The following is a 15,591-nucleotide window of genomic DNA, read 5'->3' as shown; positions in this document are numbered from 1 at the left end:
TCTGTTAAATGTCCTTTTTACAGCTGCCCTGAAATGCATCACAATAAGGTGGATGCAGCTGGAGCCTCCTTCCTATGACTTATGGGTCCAAAAAGTAAGGGAATTATATAAAATGGAAAAGATAACCTACTCATTAAGACTTCAAAAAAACACTTTTAGCCTTTTAGGCTGTGGGCCAGCGGAAGCAATGTTGATGTAAATAAACCCAACAAGTTTGTCTCTTGGCATATGATGTCTAGCTATTCCTCCCAAAGTGTATCCTTATTTTGGGGTTGTATGACGATGAACCTACAATTGTGACTAGGATGTTCATTTATGGAAAACTTTATATTGTCAACACTTGTGTCATGTAACTTTATTGCATGGTTGTATCATTGCTCTGCAAAAATAATAAAAGTCTAAGTTCTAATAAAAGAAATCTATAGTGGGAAAAGATATTTTGTGAAGAACACGTGTAGAGTAGAGTCATGTAGAGGTGTCAGTCCGGGTTATGTTTTCTCATGTTGAATTCAGTTCTCTGTCTCCCACTCGTCCCCGTGAGGGTAGAGTGAGGAGAAGAGAGGTGGGTATTGAGTTCCTGTAAAGAAAAAAGGAAGGAGGTAGAGTCAGTGAGAGAGGGTCGGATTGGACTCCAACTCTCCCCTACCAGATCGGGCTAGTACACTCTACCTCCCCCTACTCCCTCATTTGCATGAGGAAAGAGTAGGGAGAATAATTGAGTTTTTGTAAAGAAAAAGATAGGAAGGAGGAAGAGTCAGGGAGTGATGGTTGGATCGGACTCAAGTCCTCCCCCGCCGGATCGGGCTAGTACACTCTTCCTCACCCTTTACTCCCTCATTTACATGAGGGAAGAGAGGGGAGAAGACTGAAAAGGTTTGTTTAAGGGTACACTGACTTTTTCTTAAAAATTGTACTTGATTCTGTTAAGTTACATAAGAGATTGTTATTATTTGGCTTTTTAAACAGAGGATTGAAAAGGAATCGGTTGGGTGTATTCTGGCAAAATTGTCATGGAAAAAATTCTCAGGTTGTCATCACTTTCCAAACCAGATCCTCAAAAGAAATTTTAGGAAACTTATTTACAATGAACAGTATAATAATTAGTAATTATCAAGATTAAAACAATATTTACAATTGTTAACGATGTTGTAAAATATATACAATTGTTGGTTAAGACTTTTTTGTTGTCGTCCTTATTTAGTTTAATTTTTCATTGAGACCAAAGGGATGGTCCGTTCCGAGTTTTTTGATCCAATTTCTTTCAGCTTGTCTTCGCTGGGTGGTTGTCCATTCTGGATTGTGTTCAAGTCCTCTCAACGATAGGTTTGGGAAACCATGTTCTCTGAAGTGTTGGACAAGGTGGGTTTGCATTTTGTGTCCATGTGTTATATTATACTTCTGGTTAGCCAGTCGGGCACTGAGCGTGTTTGGCGTTTCTCCAATGTATTGTTTGGGACATATTTTACATTTTATAATGTAAATGCAATTAGCTTGTTTCAACGGATGTTTTTGTGGGTAAAGAAAATCTGGCGCCTGTTTTTCTGTTCTTGGTTTTTTGGTCCCTTGAAGGAGCACTCTTATGTCCTCGAGGACAAAGTTAGGCTTTTACCAGAATGTCTTTTAAGTTCGGGTTTTTCCTGTAAACCGATATGATTTTGCAGCGTTCTGGTATGTTGGTTTGAAAGAGTACTTTATTGAAGTTTTCCTTGATTCTTTTGTTGGCTTTTATGGCATACCCCGAGTAGGTTGAGATTAGGGGGATGATGTTTTTCTTGTTGTGGATTTCGGATGTTGGAGCGGGATTTGAGTTTTTGGGTTTGAGCATTGAGTTTTTTGGAGTTTCACAAAGAAAGGATCTTGTATATCCTCTAAGTGTTTTCATTAAGATTTGTGTTGCAATTTCCTTATCCGTTGGGTTGCTGCAAATCCTCTGAAATCTCAGGAGTTGTTATTTTAAAATTCCTTTGAAAACATTTTGCGGGTGGAAACTTTGTGTAATAGGGCGTGTGTATCGGTGGGTTTGAAGTAAACCAAGGGTATCAAGGGTGCCTGATTTTGAAAAATTGTGGTCCCTTGAAGAACGTGGTGTCCAAGAAGTTGACTTTGCTTTCATGCAAGATTGGGTCAAGTTCAATTGAGTTGTGATGGTTGTTAAGAGTTTGGACAAAATTCTCGAAGCCTTTGTCCAAGTGGGTCTAAATACCCCATATGTCGTCCAGGTATCTGAAATATTTTCTGGGAAGTTTGTCACATTTGAGAAAGGCCGTTTCCTCCCATTCCGCCATGTAAATGTTTGCGTATGCTGGTGCAAAGCGCTTGCCCATTGCTGTTCCCTTAATTTGGAGGTAATGTTTACCGTTAAACTCAAAATCATTTTTGGTTAGGCTCAAATGTAGTAGTTGTAGGATTTTGTTATCGGGTCTGCCTATCATGGGATATTTCTTAAGCCATTTTGCAACAGTTTCCATGCCCTTGGGGATGTCAATATTTGTATACAAACTCTTGACGTCCATAGTAAACAGTTTGCAAGGTTGATTGATCCCTGTTTGTTTAATTTTGTGGACAAAATCTGTGGTATCCTTAAGGTAGCTTGGATGTCTATTTGATAGCGGGGCTAAGAATGAATCAAGGTATTCAGCAATACCATAACTTTCACTACCGCATTCTGAGACTATTGGTCTCCCTGGTGGAATATTTTCAAGCCAACTGGTTCGTGGTTTGTGTATTTTTGGGAGAATGTAGAAGAGTCTTGATCTGTAAGGGGCTTGTCCCTTCAGGTATGCGCACTGTTTATTTGTGAGAAAGCGCTTTTGTTTGAGGGTATCCAAAATAAGGGATACTTGGGTTGCCGTTTCATCTTTTATGGGTTTTGTTAAGGGTTTGAAATAGTTGGTATACTGGAGTTGGCGTAGGGCATCTTTTATTCAGTCAGCGCGGTCCATTAATACAATTGCACTGTCCTTGTCCGCAGGTTTGATAACAATATCTGTTATTTCACTAAGGTTGTGTAGTGCCTGCTGTTCTTCGTTTGTCAGATTGGGTTCATCTTTAGTTACTTTAAGTTGTGTTATTGATTCCTGGTCTTTTTGGATTAGTTCTTTTAAGGACTGCGGTAGCTTTGAGGGTTCCGGTTCCCAATTTGAGGGTGTGTGGAACGGTTTTGTTTTGGGGGCTGGTCTTGGGCCAAAATACGTGTCAAGTTTTAGGCGCCTGTGGTATTGCGTTAAGTCTATATCAAGGGCATTTCGTTTGTTTGGGTTTGTTTACGGAACGAATGAGAGGCCTTTTTTAAACAGTTTTTTTGGGGGGCTTGTTAGTTGCATTTGTGAGAGATTCAATACTTCTTTGTCGGGGGTTTGGGGGACCTCAAGCAAGGTCCCATTTAGGCCAAAAAGACTTTCAATGTTTGCACATTTCTTGTGCCGTTTGTTTGGTCCAGTGTAAGTTTCCTTTAGAAAATTTCTCTATCTGTAGTCTCGGGATCTGGTGAGTGGTGTCTTTAATCAGGTGGTTGAGACGTTGGATATTGTCTCGGAAGTATTGTGGTAGATCTTCCGAGTAGTTGATGGTTGGTATGATAATGGACGCTTGTGGGAATTTGTCCTTTGCTGCCCTAAGCATTGCATGGAGGTCTTTTCTTAGATGGGTGGGGTTGCTAATTTTTTGGTTGTTTATTCCGAATGACAAGATCACCTTTTGAACTTTGTCTGAGGTTGGGGTTTTGTTTTTAATAAGGTGTGCTGCGTGGCTAAGATTAGTCACCGGGTAACAGTCCACCTGTATGCGGGGGTAATTTATTAAGGGCAGTCTGAAGATGTTTGAGTCTCCTATGATCAAAATTTGTCTGGTTGGACTTCCAGTTCAAGTATTTGTTCCCTTGGTGGTCGTGAGACTGGTATAGGGTGTTTGACTCAAGCGGGCTCGAGTTTGTGTTGCCATTTGATGGCGGGGGCAGTACCGGTATTATTGGACTTAGCATTGCGTTTCGTGGGTCTTGTGCCATGGGTCTCGCTGGGGGTAGAACGGTTGTGGGGACCAGAGAGGTCCGGGGGATCCAAAATCAAGGGAGCATCTTGCCTCGTCAGTGCGCTTTCTTTTAGTTATGGGAGTTGATTCCAAATGCTGAGGTATTTGGAGTTTTGGACAGGGTTTTTTGTGCTGTGTTTTGTGGGGTTTTGCTAGTGGTCAATTGTGTGGGAGATCCAAAGGGGATTGTTATATTGAGAATTCTTTCCTTTGCCTCTTCAATTGATTTGTTGGTGATTTTTTTGAGGTCCATTTTGGCCCATCTTGTGGCTACCAAAAATGCCTGTTCCCAATCATCTCTGGGGGTTGGAGCAAGGTTGACTGTGCAGTCATCAAGGATTTGTTGGTAATGTTCTTGTAGAATTTGGAGGGTGGTGTGCGTCCAGTTTTTGGCATTGCCTGTTTTGAGTTGGTCTGACATGGCGTTAGGAAAGGCCGATCGGACAGTAAAAACTAGGTTGTTTTGAGTCCTCTTGAAGCTGGCTGGGGTTAGGGTTGTCGGTTCACAATTGGCGTATGTAAAGTGATGATAAGTTTTGATGAAGGATGCCATGTTTTTCACAATTGAACGAAAGATGTTTATTCATCTTCTCATAACGAACGACAGTCAGAGTAAACCTCCCGAAGGTCGTAGCTGAAGCAACAAGCAAGCTAACGTTAGATGGCCAATGCTGAGCTGAACGTGTTTACTCACCACCGGTTACTAACCGATTTTGCGTTCAGCGCTTCTTTGTTTGGGTCTTGTTGTCTCACTCACGTGCGGCCGCGTGCAGCAGATACTACGTGTTAAGGTAGGCAGGTTATAGGTAACGGAGGAAGGTAATAACAGCAAGTTCAGCCGACGCTTCCTAAAAATAAACATTGTTCACGAGTCCCGCACCTCGAGTCGGAGTCGAGTCTGAAGTCACTGTGTGTGCAACATAACGTTACTTTCTATGCATTCTTGATTAGTTCCATAACTTTGTAAATTAACAAAAGCTAGCAAGGGTTTGCCTTTCTCCTGTGTCATTCTTGTGAATTGGTAACACACTGGTTCTATTGGCATCACATGTCATGGTACACTGACTGCTGTTTCGCTGACTCCAAAAAGCCTTGCAATGGCACCAACAGGCAAACCCGCATGTAGAAGTCCTTCCACAGCGTCCACAGGCAGCATAGAAGCAGGGCGACCAGCTATCCCAGGTGTGTGATTAACGTTAGCGACCGAGTTAAGAAGAAAGGCCGCTTCCTCCAGATTCTGAAAAACTACATTGTCCACATCTGTGTCCATGTGTGCCGCTAACTGAAACACACGTTCTGTCAGAGCGTCTAAACGAAAAATTATAAAGTCAATACTTAGAACGTTAGCATTGTTTTCAAAAACAGTTGCTAAATGCCTCCTGTCACTGTCAAAATTAAACACACATAGAAATAAATATATTTAAAAAAAAAGTAAATACTAAATAAAGTTGAAGATTATAACGGACAATAAATAAATAAGGTAATTATTACAAAGCTAATTAAAAAAGATATATACATTTATGTCTCACTGTATAATTTAATTTCTACCTACATTTATTTGTTGATTGTACTTTTTGGGGCAATTAATTGTATACTTATTTATTTATTGAGCATTCAACATACCGATGACTGTAAAGATTAATACGTACATGGTTTGCAGAACTGTACCTGCTGATAGACATAAGTCCACTTGGGTTATCTCTATGGTCTTCTGCAGAAGGATAAATCCCACAGTAGGCTCATTCCAGGTTATTTAAGCAACAAACGTACCTGGGTGGACTTGAACTACCATCCTTTCGGTTAACAGCCAACTGCGCTGACCTATTGTGCCATAGAGACTGCGCCTGGCTGATGTTTTATGAGCAGGAGAACCATGGCTCAGGGTGGGCGGTCATCTGCAGCGACCAATGGGGGTGAAAAGAGACAGAGAGAGAAAGAAAGAGACATGGAGATTTGCAGCAGAGGGTGTCCAGCAGGAACATGGAGGCAGCAGGTGTCTCCAACCACAGATCCAGACTCACAGCTCCAGAGCCAGAAACACCTGCAGGTAGCGATAGGAGCTGCTTAATTTTCACAAGTACAAAATGCTCAGCCAAACAGCAATGCCCACAAAAAAGAGTTTCAACTCATCGGGGTTCCCCTTCAAGGAAGTCTTTAGTAAAAGGCAAAAGACTTGTGTGATCTGAAGAGAAACCAGAGTGAGTATAGCCGTCTGCTTGAGAGCAGCAGAAAACCCTAGTCGACCCAGTCCAAACCATTGCAGTAAGACTCACTAGGTGTCCAAACTAAAATGATAAGAGGCAACTTGGTAGACTCCTAACTGATGTTTATATCTGTACTCACAATGCTCTGTTTTTAAAACACCAGCTAATCACAAGAGTTACATGTGAATAATCAATGTGTGAGTAATCAGGAAGCTCCCATAACAGGTAATGGCAAGGTCTACCAAATGTTTAACTTTACGACCCGTAAGCTGCTGGAACCTTGGTTGCCACCTTCCCTCAAACTGTGAATCCCAGAATTTTCCATCCCCGAAGTGTAAATAACGGAGCAGAGTAGCGCAGCGGAAGCGTGCTGGGCCCATAACCCAGAGGTCGGTGGATCAAAACCATCCTCTGCTAATTGCAGAGTTGCAATTAATTGCAATTGTATTTCGAGTCTGGTAATGTTTAACAAAGCATCTGTGTCGGAAGTGAAATGTCTTGATCTGCTGAAGAGTAATCTTAATGGCATATCAAGTTTATTTCATCCATAAAAATGGAAACTACAGTACTCATTCTTGCCAAAACACCCATAAAAACTGGAGTGTAGTACAATAAATATACTCCACTACAAGTACATAAATAGAGTAAAGTAGAAACTGTAAAACATGTACACACTTGTTGTGCTGTTTGATAGTCTGAGGCATAAAATAGAGAGCATAAGCATACCGCTTTGTTTGTGTCACAGGAGGTATTAGTCAACCACTACGTTCTGTAACCCAACCAGTCAGATTACCACAGGAGGTAATATCTTTAGCAGCTCTTTTAAAGACTCTACCATAATACCTGCTGGAGATGCCAGGTCCTCATACATGTAAAGCATGCCCTCTACCACTGAACTACATCCCCTGAAGATTTTCAGATTTTTTCAAACTTTTTTCCAAGATATCTTTATTAATCCTTTTGGGATGACTCCTGGAAGAAAATTGAAATATCACTGAACACAAGAAGAAACCTGGGTAAAACATGTAATGTTAATGTTGTATATGGCTTCAAAACCTGTAAATGAAGAGGCGGTGGCTGGAAATCAAACCTGGGCAAAATGCTTGCACTGCTATGGTATAAATCAGTCAAAAAGTAACACACCTGTTGCCTTTCTGCTGGACAATACAACACTCACTGCAATTCTTGTAACACAAACTGAAAAATTAATGCTTAGAGATACTTTGGTGGAGACGGGTGGCTTCCAGTAACTATGAGATAACACAATATTGTTCATGAAGGCACAACTGTGATTTGGTATACTGTGATGTGTCATTGGTGTGTTACCACTCTTAAAGAATGGCTTTCGTTATCTTCAGGCTTCAAACCTGCGCAGGGAGACCCCAATGGATTTAGTTCATCGCCTTAACCACTCGCCCACAACAACCTGACAATCAGTGCTATATCTGTTTGCACAAATGTTCATAAACTTTTCAATTGGTTAGTAGTAGTTACCAGACACAAAATGCAAATTGTAGTGTGCTGCCTGTGTTTGTGGATCCTTGTGAAGGCAGCTTGATTGATTGATATGCTCCCTTATTGGTGCTTTCAACCACTTTTACAGCAGTTGTATCATTATTCATTTTACCATGGAAATCAGGTTGAGGGTCATAATCTCTTGATGCATCACCCTTTTCAAGTGACTACTATTGTGTCCCCAGCAAAAGAGAGTCAGCAGAGAATGGTTTCTATCCATCGACCTCTGGGTTATGGGCACAGCACGCTTCCGCTGCGACACTCTGCTGAAAATCACCCCTGATGGGACTTGAACCCACAATGCCTGGTTTAGGGTGCCAGTGCCTTATCCATTAGGCCACTGGGGCTTTACATTAATCAAGTTTACCAGTTCAGGAGAAATACATTTACAGTTCTGGAGATGTGATGAAAACAGTAACCTTGACCTTTGACCTACATTATTGAAATCAGTTCATCCGCAACTCCAAGTGGTTATGTATGCCAAATTTAAAGACTTGGGCCATTAAAGTGGTTCTTGTAAAATTTAATTATTACTATAACTTTAATTTGCTTAGGTACAGATTTGTCAGATGCACTAATTATTTTTTTAATGTTAGACCAGAATTGTTCAGAAATGTTCAATGAGAGATTCTTTGTAATAATTGGATTTGGCATTTCTCGTCATAGTTTTGCTTAGATTTCGTAGCCTTCTGTATTCATCCCAATCAGTAGGATTCTTAAACTTATGAAATGTGGCCAAAGCAGCATCTCTCTGCCTGAAAAGTCTAATTAAGTCAGCACTTATCCAGGGAAGACGCCTGCCTTTTACTTTAATAGTTTTCAGAGGAGCATGTTTATCAAGAACTGTATTCAATTCAAAATGTACATTTGGAATTAACGGATATCTATCCCAGTAAATTGAAATTATATCATTAGTAAAGTTATCTAAATTTAGTTTTTTTCTATTGTCCAATAGTAATTAGTTTGGTCTGTAATGTTTTGTTGCTAATTATTTACCAAGGCTACATCTACACGTCTGCCAGAGTAGTTTGGATACGAGGCCTAACCATAGCAAAAGATATGTGTTTTTCAGAAAGTATAGGGGTTTTCCTGCATGTTCGTGGTAAATGCACCATTGATATTTTACTGCTATTTTTTAAGCTTGAGTATGTCCTTCTGGCCACGGTGTTTATTAAAGCCCATGTTGCAGGTTCAATTTTACAACGAATCTGTGCTTTTTACATATCGGTCTTCTTAAAGATCTAACTAGATTTTCTCATCTCAGAGTCATCTGGAGAACGTAACGATTAGCTTCTGTCCCTCTAGACCCTGAGTGACAATCACTCTGCAGTGAATGAGATGCAGTTTCCCCCCTCAGTCTAACCAAGACTATACTTTTAGGGATCAATTTTAGAGTTTCTGACTTGAGGAATGTGCTTTTAAAGTGTTTTGTCTCGCTGACCACGATGATGAGTCGTGATGTTCCTTTCTGAGCGTGAAGTTGACAGAGAGTAATGATTCACTTCATATGATCTCTGTCATTGACGATTTTTCTGTGCTTCTTTATGAAGCATTGAGGAAGGGAATATGATTAGAGTGATATTAGTAAATGTGTGGTAATCTAATGTAAATAAACATGTTAAAATGTGTTAAGCTATTTATTTAACCACCGTTATTGCTAATCTTGCAACATCGGACTTGTCCATGGTGGACAATGTTAATTGAAAGAGGTTAGGGTTACCTCAATGACCCCCACTAGGGAAATTGACTACAATCCCCCATCATCCTGCACCTCTGCCTCCACCACAGAGGACGTGTCATCTGGATTTAGGAGTTCCTCAATGTGCTCCTTCCACCGCCCTATTACCTCCTCAGTTGAGGTCAACAACGTCCCATCCTTACTGTTCACAGCTTGGATGATTCCTCGCTTCCCTCTCCTGAGGTGGCGAACGGTTTTCCAGAAGCACCTTGGTGCTGACCAAAAGTCCTTCTCCATGTCTGAACCTCTCCCTTGCTTTAACTATGTCACGGCAGAGGCTGCAGTACTTTGGGCCCGTCGGTACTTTGCCACTGCCTCCGGAGTCCGCTGGGATAACATATCTGGTGTGGCAGAGCCCTGGAGATGTTTATGATTGGGATCAGAATCTGGGCCTTAGGGAAAGCAACTTAAGCCATTATGACGGCTCTTTTGAGATGCGGGATGGCTACTTTGTCCGGTTTTTGAGGTCTGTTATTAATGCCAAAAGACAGGACTAGTTTTTCAACAGTATCTGAGACTGGGGTCTTGGCCAAAAGGGCCTCTGCGGGCTTGAAGGTGGCACCAGGAAACTGTCAATTTGCACATGGGCCCCTTTGAAGGGGCGGAAGTCTGGCCAAGTTAGAGTCTCCCATGATCAGCCACTGGCAGGTCTCGGGGTACTGGGTTGATCTCAACAATGGTCTGATGAGGGTTCCCCTTTGTGTTCTGTCTCCGTGTGGTCCCTGGTTGCAGTTTTGGCCGTTGTGTTGGAGGTCCTGTAGGTCTCTGTGCTGTCTCCTCTGAAAGCACTGTAATCTCTGGGCTGCTGTCTCTGTTGCTCCTGCGCTGCACCTGTGCAGGTCTGGTTAGAGATGGAGGAGGAGGAGGAGAAGGAAGAGGAAGCTGCGGCGGCGGCTGTCGTGATGGTGGTGCTTGTATAGTCCGTTCTGGTTCTGGTGCAGCTGAGGCAGAACCATCAGTGATGAGGTCCAGAGATGTCTGTGTCTGTGCCGCCGTGTGGGTCAAGAGTATATGGCTGCAGCCTGGAGCGTCCCATGTCATCCGTCCCGTCAAGAAAAAATCCTTCTGCCATCCCAGAGTTTCTACTTTTCAAAATAAAAGCTCACGTCAACTATCTTGCTAATGAATAAAATATTTGTTGTGTTTTTAAATATTTAAAAATATATGTCCGTCTCTAAAATAAATGCAGATGATAGGCAAACTAAAAAATTCCTTCTATAGCTGCAACTTGGATCAAAGTTGCAACTATAGAAGGAAATCTCTCTCCCGGCAAAGGTCAAGCATTTGGTTTTGTTTTAAAAATGTTTTCCCCCTTTCATACACAAAATACAATAGAACCGCTGGTGGAAGTGGAAGAAAAATTCAATCACATTCTGGCCCAAGACCGTGGCAGCAGAGATACGCAGTCGAATGCAGGAAGGGTCCCAGGGAGCCGAAGGCCAATGCTGCAATAGTAGAAAAATAGAACCGCATTCTGCCCCGGGTCCCAGAGACCCGACAACATTCTGCCACGGGTCCCAGAGACCCGACAACATTCTGCCCCGGGTCCCAGAGAGCCGACAGCCGAGGCCGACAGTCGCTCTCGCCATGCTGATAAGCAATTGTATTTGCAGCAATGTCACAGTGAAGTGTGAAAACAATATAGAATATACAATTAAAAAGTCTTGGAAAGCGTGTAACATGTTTATTTTTGTAGTCTTGTTGTGTGTGCAGATCGTGGATTGTTCTCCCTCCTCAGGAGATCCTGCTGTTAGTTGGCAGAAACGGCTGCGTCGCTGATGCAGGTTTCATCAGATGTAGCCACGTTAATATATAACAACACAAGCATAACAGTCAGAAGTGAGCAGACTACATGTAGGCTATGGCAAAATTGTTACTCTAACAGTTCTTTAATGTTTTTCAATTGATTGCAACAAATGTGGTCACGAATTTACCCGTGGACTCCATCTGGAAAATTATTCGCAATATCGTAATTTTGACCCTCTGGATTTACCGTCAGACACACCTCTGCATGAGACGAGACCGCATGAGACGGGACGGATGACATGGGACGCTCCAGGCTGCAGCCATACCCGTCTCAAGAAAAACAGAGCTATACCGCCGCCAGCCCCCACACTTCCGGTTTCCTTTAAGTCGGGGCTTTTCAGATTAAAAGTTTTAAAGACAGAAAGCCCCCGCCTGCAGGTCATGTAAATAATCACTACTTTCAGCATGTATAGAGCACCATATCTACAGATTTTCCAGCAACTGAGTACAACAAGTAGAGTAGAGTGGCGCGGCGGAAGCGTGCTGGGCCCGTAACCCAGAGGTCGATGGATCGAAACCATCCTCTGCAATTTCCAAATGTAATAAATCCAAATTCTACTTCATCCATGAAATGGAAACTAAAATGCTTATACCTGCTGTATAAACTGCTAAAAACTAGAGCATAATATATGTTCTATATAAGTAAATAAATACATCCTTCCATCTTCATTGGCTTATTTGGTAATGGGTTGCACTGGTAGTGGAACCCAAACTTCCCTTTCCCGATCAACCAGCTCTGACTGTGGGATCCTGAGGTGTTGCCAGGTCAGGTTGGAGATATAATCTGAGTCTCTCCCTCTACACTGCCAACAGACGGAGTCTATCCAGGAACTGGTGCCCGCCAACCAACACCTAACACTATTTGTGCATGTTGGCCAGTCTTCTTTGTATGTTGTCCAGCCTCTGAGGTCCTCACCCCATCGTCCCCAGACAAAGTCAGCTAATGTTCTCTAAGTCCTCTCACAATATTCTCACAAAAATATCCTACAGGCCCTACACTTGATTTTTTGATTTTCTCGCATGAAGTATGAAGATATATTTTCCTCCTTTTTCTGGAAAGATGTGTAGATTTAACTAATTAATTTAAAATCCACAAACTGAACACGTTGATCCAACAGAACTACCAAATACATAAATAATGAGTCAACAGTCAAGCCATCAAAAAGCTAACTTTGTTTCTTTATTTTTTATTCCCACAAAAGTTGTGTTCAAGTAACCTTCAGTTTTCTTCTCTGAATGTTTTTTTTTATAAATAAGAGTTGAAAAAACTCACAGTCCATGAACACAACACGACCTGGTATCAGATATACAACAGAGACACATACATACCATAAATCCTCATTTTTCATAAACTGGTATTTCTATAAATTGAACATCAGCTAATAGCAGTTTTAGAAAGCAGATGGTTCAGAGCTGCTTTGTGCTGCAGCAGAAGAAGATGGGACAGTTTTATTAGTGAGATTTTATTCAGTTGATGTTTCTAGATTTGGATCATCAGCTGTCCTCATCAGGTCAACACGAGGACAAGAAGCTGGACATTGTTGACATGTTGACTCTCATGTTCAGGAACTCTTCATGTTGGTAGAACTGGATTGTTAAACATCATTCCCAGCTGAATATGAAATCAACATTTGAAGGGTTTTCTTTCAGTTATTGTCAGTAAAGTTGTTAATAAATGATCAGATGATAACCTGCAGCTGTATTGTGTTTTGTTCTCTCCATCAGATGTCCGTGAACTGGAACTGGACACAAACCCAGTACACAGAGGACTCAAACTGTCTGACAACAACAGGAAGGTGACACATGTGGAGGAGGATCAGTCATATCCTGATCATCCAGAGAGATTTAACTACTGGCGTCAGCTGCTGTGTAGAGATGGTCTGACTGGTCGCTGTTACTGGGAGGTCGAGAGGAGAGGAGAGGTTGATATATCAGTGAATTACAGAGGAACCAGAAGGATAGGAGGCAGTAGAGACTGTTTGTTTGGAGAAAATGATCATTCCTGGACTCTGAATTGCTCTGATGAAGATGGTTACTCTGTCTTGCACAATAACAGAAGAACAGTCCTCACTTCCTTCTCTGTCTCTAACAGAGTATCAGTGGGTTTTGGGGCGGCTCTGGTTCCACAGTGTCTGTGTGTCCTCTGCAGGACTGACAGTCTCTCCTGTGGACAGAAACACTGACTGAAAATCAGCTGCTGAAATCAAAGTTCAGTCTGTTCACCATCACACACACTCTGCACTGTGAAACAGATCTGTGCTGAAACACAAAAACCTTCATCTGATTTCATCTCTGGTTATCAACATTTGAACTGTTCGACTAAAACACTTCATGATATGTCACATCTGAAAAATAATCAACTGTTATTGGTCAATATTATGTCCTTTATATTTTAAATGATATTGTAATATATTTAAAATGTGGAAAAAAAATGTTTCTATAAACAATCATCATATGGTCTAATGTTTCTAAATGCTTTTAATAAAATTTATATGTTTCATCATTTGTTCATTTGATCATATCATGATTTCATTCATCAGTTGTGTCTTTTTACTGAGACTGATCCACTCCCCCCCCCATAATAAAAAACTATGTAACTCAGTGCAACCTACTCCAAATACCTATTATATTTCCTTTACATACATGGAGACATTTGCACCATAAATTAATGCAGAAAAGACACAAATTGTTGCAGAAAAGGAAGTGTCCCCCCCATGTTAAACCCAAGGTTGTGTCCTAATTAAAAGGTAAAGTTTCCGTCCACTAAAGGTTTAGTTGTTGTCTCTGACAGACTCAGATTATTACTCTAATAGTATTATGGGATGGATCCCTACAAAGATAGACCTTTTAGTTAAAGAGTAAGATCCGGGGCGGCTGTGGCTCAGTGGTAGAGCGGTTGCCTGCCAATTGGGAGGTTGGTGGTTCGATTCCCGCCCCTGCAGTCATTGTCAAAGTGTCTTTGGGCAAGACACTGAACCCCGAGTTGCCCCCGGTGCTGCGCATCGGAGTGTGAATGTGTGTGAATGTTTATGTGATGAGCAGGTGGCACCTTGTACGGCAGCCCCAGCCACAGTGTATGAATGTGTGTGAATGGTGAATGTTCCCTGTAGATGTAAAAGCGCTTTGAGCAGTTGTTAAGACTGGAAAAGCACTATATAAATACAGCACATTTACATTTTAGTTTAACATGAAACAGCCCCGAAATCACAATCACCAAACCCACCAGACTCCATGTAAATAATCACTACTTTTAGCGTGTATAGAGAAGCATATCTCCACCAGACTCCTTGTAAATAGTCACTACTTTTAGTGTATAGAGCAGCATATCTCCACCAGACTCCATGTAAATAATCACTACTTTTAGCGTATATAGAGCAGCATATCTCCACCAGACTCCATGTAAATAATCCCTTCTTTTAGCATGTATAGAGCAGCATATCTCCACCAGACTCCATGTAAATAATCAATATTTTTAGCGTGTATAGAGCAGCATATCTCCACCAGACTCCATGTAAATAATCACTACTTTAAGCGTGTATAGAGCAGCATATCTCCACCAGACTCCATGTAAATAATCACTACTTTAAGCATGTATAGAGCAGCATATCTCCACCAGACTCCATGTAAATAACCTGGGGTCTTATTTATAAAACTGCGCGTATAGTAAAATAAAATAAATCCGATTTATAAAACCATGCGCATGCACATCTGTAAGTAATATTCTGTTTATAGATCACATATTACCTACAAGTCTGCATATGTGAATCAGCCTCTTATCCCTCCCTGTACACGCCCACTTTTCATTTTAATTTCATTTCAATAATAACATAAGAAATGTACTCACGATATTTTCATATATACACACATACACACTTAATTTCTACATTATCAGGATTCTAAATATTAAAATAATGTTTAAGAAAGAAAAGTTCAGTTATTATTATTACTACACACATGTCAGGTTGATATAATTATGTATACTCTATATTACATATTATTTAGTAGTTTTTCCGTTGTTGTTTTTTGTAACCGTTAAATAATTAATTTTGAATGTGTTCAGTGTCACAGTAAAAATACAGTTTTTTAAAATCTGTTGACCTACTTTAATTCGATTGGTTGCTGTTAACTTCCCGTCCAATCAGCTGTCGATGTGAGGGCAGAGGGGTGGGCCTTCGCCAGTGACGAGGAGAACGACCGTTATCCGTGATGATGAAGAGAGTCCGTACTTGACAACTCAGAAAGGGACCTTTGTGATCTCCCGTTGACTCTGACAGAGGTCAGTGAATGTTTGGAACAATTAAG

At 41.2% G+C, this 15,591-nt stretch overlaps 3 non-coding genes across 3 annotated transcripts; 2 read left to right on the top strand and 1 right to left on the bottom strand.

Moving 5' to 3' along the window:
* Positions 1-6,112: 6,112 nt before the first annotated feature.
* On the bottom strand, positions 6,113-6,228 carry LOC117941571. Its single transcript, XR_004655925.1, has one exon. It is a non-coding gene; the product is annotated as a U5 spliceosomal RNA (small nuclear RNA).
* Positions 6,229-6,575: 347 nt separating this feature from the next.
* On the top strand, positions 6,576-6,647 carry trnam-cau. The gene has a single exon. It is a non-coding gene; the product is annotated as a tRNA-Met (tRNA).
* A 2,462-nt stretch (positions 6,648-9,109) lies between these two features.
* Positions 9,110-9,325, top strand: LOC117941575. The gene has a single exon (XR_004655929.1). It is a non-coding gene; the product is annotated as a small nucleolar RNA U3 (small nucleolar RNA).
* Positions 9,326-15,591: the final 6,266 nt, after the last annotated feature.

Source organism: Etheostoma cragini, unplaced genomic scaffold, assembly GCF_013103735.1.
Source record: "Etheostoma cragini isolate CJK2018 unplaced genomic scaffold, CSU_Ecrag_1.0 ScbMSFa_98, whole genome shotgun sequence".
Classification (NCBI taxonomy): Eukaryota; Metazoa; Chordata; class Actinopteri; order Perciformes; family Percidae; genus Etheostoma; species Etheostoma cragini.
This window is presented reverse-complemented; position numbering and strand designations above follow the sequence as displayed.